Genomic DNA, 4704 nt, shown 5'->3' with positions numbered 1-4704 from the left:
CCTTAATCTGCCTGTATATTTACTACTAGGAAAGGCTGCGTTGGCCGGGGTGATCGGCGGCGCGGAGGGTCTTGTCGATGATCTGGCGAGCCTTGCGGCTGCGGATCTCCACTTTGACGCTGGAACTCTTGTCCATCTTCACGTACGGCTTCTTCGACTTCTTCAGTTTCCTCACCTTCGACTTTATGGATTCCACCAGGTTCCCCAACTGGTTAGCCATTCTCGATGTCCTCGATAGCCGGCAGGAATATATACGCACAAAATAAATGGGTGCTACAAGCGGCGGAGGCCGATGAACATTGGCGGCGGCGATGGTGGCTTCACTAGGGAGTTTTAATGTTTATTGCTTACCATCTTCTCTCTGTCCTGGTGCTATAAATTCTCGTCGTCTGTGATCCCCCTCTCTCTCTGTTCATAAAGATTGACTATTCACCCAATCACCGACTTACAAAATCACCCTTCGCTTTGTATCATATTTACGACTCTACCACTTGACTTTTGTTTCCTCACGAGCCTTGAAATTTCTTTAAATTTGATTTTCAACCTGACTCCCCTTTTTCTTGTGGCCGTACGATCAGAGAGACAATTGGGTTGACAATAGTTTCCCAGGCTTAATTCTTTATGGCAAAAACTTGGGCCATTTCGTGAGATGGATCGGGTCACGATGAAAGTTAATATTTATACTAACAAATATAATATCAAATTATGAATAAAATGTTTATTATTTATATGGAAAATGTAATAGTTTTACATTTAATACTTTTTAATCAAAAATATTACTCTGTATATTTTTACTTATAAGTAATTCAAATAATGGATTACTTATAAGGGAAAATATGATACCATTACTTATAAAGAAAAACATAATATTTTTACATCAAAATGTAAAAGTATTACATTTGTCTAAAAGTATTATGTTTTCCCTTATAAGTAACAAACATTTGATTTCAAATTAATATTACATTTACTAGTATAAGTATGACATTTGCATATTGACCCAACCCGTCTTACGGATAAGGATTCATGAAAGTCTCACACAAGTGTTTCTTGTTCTTTATATGCTACTTCTAAGGTTTTTTTTTTTTTTTTTGATCTTTTAACTTTTTTTTTAATAACAATTATACTTACCACTCTCGACTTTTAATTTTCACTATAAATTTTTTTTTTCAATTTTAAAATCATTTTGGTATATATATATATTTTACTAAACATAACTTGAAAATTCATTGTAAAACAATTAATTCAAGTAATGTTTTATCTAAAACCTCACCGAATTCAAAGTAGATGACTAAATAGTGAATAAAAGAGTAATAGCGATTGAAAGATTATAAAAGTGAAAATTTGCCTTTAGTGTTCATGTTTAAATTCAAACTTCTTGGTTACGAGTAATTTTATTTTAGCCCCTAAATTTTAGGGGATAAGATTAAAAAAATTATTAAATTTAAAATTATTACCGTTAAGAAAAGATGTAACTCTCCATAATGATTTGGGAGCATATTATTGAAATGGGCATAATTGACTTAGTCATTAGTGTGAAGCAATGTTTATCAAATTTAAGGACCACCGTCAATTTCTTAAACAATTTGGAATACTTCAAGGGTATTCGTGTCATTTCAACTCCTCCAAAGACAATTTATAACAACAACAAAAAGAACAATAATTATATGCTTAAATTATCAAAATATATTACTATAATATCGAATAACATTCTTTAATAAAATGAGAGGAAGAAGAGATAAATGACTGTAACACTTTAGGTTAATCAATACTAGCAATGTCAACAAGCATCAAAGGTTGGATATAATTACTATAAGGACAAGCATCAATGTTTGGATAATTACTACATGCAAAAAGCATGGAGGTTATAACTCACATAAAAAAAAAAATTAAAAAATCATCCCATCCTAGCTAGTTGGATCCTTGTTAGAGGGACCTAAAAAACATGGAGATAGTAGCTTTGCATAATTCACTCCAAGTTGAATCCTTAATCCTTATAATTGGATAGATTAAAATACATGGGGCTGTAACTCACATGATAAAAATAAAATCGTCATCCAATCCAAGTTGAATCATTGCTTGAAGAACATAACAAATATATTGAGAAGGTAACTCATATGATCATAAAATTTTACTATATAGTCTTGGGTGGATTCCTATGAGAGGAACTAAAAAACATGGAGGTTATGATTCATATGAGTATAAAAATTTGTCATCCAATCGTAGTTAGATCCTTACTAGAACACACTAAAAAAATATGGAAACAATGATTCACATGATCATAAAAATTAACCATCTCGTCTTAATTGGATCTTTGTTGAAAAAATCTAAAAAATATGGAGACTTGAACTTACATGATCATAAAAATTTGTTATATAGTCCTAGCTAGTTGGATCCTTGTTAGAGGTGTGTATTGAAAAGTATGGAGGTTGTGACTTGTATGATCATTAAAAAAACACAAAGCATAAGGATTTCATCTCTCCCTATTATGTTTAATCTTTCTAATATCGATTTGCATAAAGAAATTGACTCTATTTGATAACATAGTTAGCTTATCAGCAAACTTTAGCTTGGTTAATTAATATTAGCTGTAATCAGCTTTTTAACAGTTTATTGCTTTAAAACGCTAAAATTTAAAAATTGCTCAAATAACTTTTGGCTCGAACCGACTCCCATCATCCATGTGAGAGTGTTAACCAAGACACCGGATGCCACTTGACCACAAGGTCTAGTCAATATAAATTACATCGTAAACTAATGCCATTTTATTTGAACTTTTTAAATTTTATTTAAGTTCACATTAATTTTTTTTATTTATAAAAGTATTAATTCACAAAATATTCGGGGATAATTGTGTGTAGTGAAGTAAATTTTCCAAGAGTGAAGGGTGGAAAATATCAAAATAAATCGTCGACAGCAGGGTTCGAACCTGCGCGGGCAAAGCCCAACAGATTTCAAGTCTGTCTCCTTAACCACTCGGACATATCGACATTCGCGTTTTGTAGTTGATGTTAATAAGTATTATCCTTAATTGATCATGCCTCATCATACTTCATTACCAAAAAAAGAAAATAGTTAATTTATTTTTTTGTCCAAGATTTATAGGTGACATTCCACTTTTAATCTATTTTTTTTTTAACATTCCCTATTAATTGGTTGTAGTATTATTGTGGTATGATCATTTTTTGTCTTTCGTCAACAAATCTATTTAAATGACATTAAATATGAGATAAAATTATAGTCTATTCAGTTCTAAGTGTTAATTATGTTTTTGGCCCTAGATTTAAATATATCATTCCATTGCTGCGGAGACGTGGATTGCAATTGAAGAAGACATGAGACTCTAGCCGTGAATTAAGATTTTTTTTAAGTGTTTTTAAAAATATAGTTGGTCACCCAAATTTGTATATAAAGACCAAATTATCTTCGTATTTAATATCATTTAAATAGATTTATTGACGGATGACTAAAAATGATCATGCCACAATAATATTAGGACTGGCAGAGAATGCTTTAATAAAAGACTAAAAGTGGAATGACAAATACAGATATAGGACCTAAAATGAAATTATTTTAACTCTAAAGAAAACATAGGTGTGGACATTTATGTGGTCTAAACTCCAAAAAAAAAAAAATGCCGAATGATATAGAGTTTGCCTTAAAGACTAATATTATCCCTGAAATACTCTCTTAATTTTAAAAGTGATTTTACTATATCATCAAATTAAATTTGTAATTCATTCACTATTTTTTCTACACCGTGCTACTCTAATCGCCTTTTAAAAGTGAGTCAATTACATAAAATTGCTCCTTTTAATATAAAGCAAAAAAAAAAATGACAAAAGCTGCCATTTTAGTGTTGCAAAAAATATATATATATATAAAATTTTTGTTTTACTCATTATCTTGCAATTGAGATAATTGCAGGATGTGGTCAGCCTAAGATATGGAAATACTATCAGTTATTGTTTGGAATTGTGAGCAGATAATGTTGGTCTCATTTTGTGGCTATCTGCACGCCATGGGTGTGAAACCGGCTGAGTTGTCAACTTGTTAGCTTTGGTCCACTCCACACCCTCAAGTTTAGTTCCCATGCATGCAATAACGGTCATTCTACTTCATTGAAAATATGATACTCAGTAACAATTAAGCCACACTATACCGTATGTACATGTCTTCTTCGTTCATATCACAAGTCATAAAATTATAAATTTGTTCTTTGGTCCATACAGACTGAAATGATGTATGATAATGTTTTAACTTCAATTTGGAGAAGTATTTTTTAACTCCAATTTGGAGAAGTTTTTTTTTTTCTTTTTAGTACTGTTGACTCTGTTAGAGTGTAGGATACTAGCATGTGAATTCGGAAGAGTCATAATTATGTCACTTGACCACAAGGTCTTTGCCTCTTCTGAAATTGTTTTTTAATTTTTTTTTTATATCGATTGCTGATATATTTAATTGTGTCATTAAAATGAGTTTTTCCTTCTTTCTCATTCAATTCAAGCAACCATTTAAAAGTCTAGATAGTTGAACCAAAACTATAAGTCACACTTGTATATATGCAGACCGTCTCACAGATCTTAATTCGTGAGACAAGTTAAATTTAGAATAATTATTTATTACTTATAATAAAAATCATAATACTTAGTATAAAAAATTTAATATCAATTTGAAATAAATAAATTATTACTTTTAATCGATATT

The 4704-nt window shown here is 30.7% G+C and overlaps 1 non-coding gene across 1 annotated transcript; it reads right to left on the bottom strand.

Moving 5' to 3' along the window:
- Positions 1 to 2905: 2905 nt before the first annotated feature.
- TRNAS-UGA lies at positions 2906 to 2987 on the bottom strand. Its single transcript has one exon. It is a non-coding gene; the product is annotated as a tRNA-Ser (tRNA).
- Positions 2988 to 4704: the final 1717 nt, after the last annotated feature.

This window comes from Ipomoea triloba, chromosome 1, assembly GCF_003576645.1.
Source record: "Ipomoea triloba cultivar NCNSP0323 chromosome 1, ASM357664v1".
NCBI classification, from domain to species: Eukaryota; Viridiplantae; Streptophyta; class Magnoliopsida; order Solanales; family Convolvulaceae; genus Ipomoea; species Ipomoea triloba.
This window is presented reverse-complemented; position numbering and strand designations above follow the sequence as displayed.